Source organism: Hyla sarda, chromosome 8, assembly GCF_029499605.1.
Source record: "Hyla sarda isolate aHylSar1 chromosome 8, aHylSar1.hap1, whole genome shotgun sequence".
NCBI lineage: Eukaryota > Metazoa > Chordata > Amphibia > Anura > Hylidae > Hyla > Hyla sarda.
This window is the reverse complement of record NC_079196.1, coordinates 8,169,726-8,170,259: the sequence shown is the minus strand read 5'-3', so window position 1 is coordinate 8,170,259 and position 534 is coordinate 8,169,726.

Genomic DNA, 534 nt, shown 5'->3' with positions numbered 1-534 from the left:
GGGGGTCACTGCATATATATGGTATGTCGGGGCCATCGTAGGTCGGGGGGTCACTGTATATATATATGGTATGTCGGGGCCATCGTAGGTCGGGGGGTCACTGTATATATATGGTATGTCGGGGCCATCGTAGGTTGGGGGGTCACTGTATATATATGGTATGTCGGGGCCATCGTAGGTCGGGGGTTCACTGTATATATATGGTATGTCGGGGCCATCGTAGGTCGGGGGGTCACTGTATATATATGGTATGTCGGGGCCATCATAGGTCGGGGGGGGGGGTCACTGTATTGGCTTTGGGGTTTTCATGAGCTGTAATCATAATAATCATCACAATTGCTTTGAACTATCTTGCTTTGCATGTAATGAGTTTCTCTCATATATTAGTTTCACCTTTTAAGTTGCATTACTGAAATAAATGAACTTTTGCACGATATTCTAATTTTAATATATATATATATATATATATATATATATATATATATATTATATATACACACACAATCCATATATGCAAAGAAATCAAAACAAGTA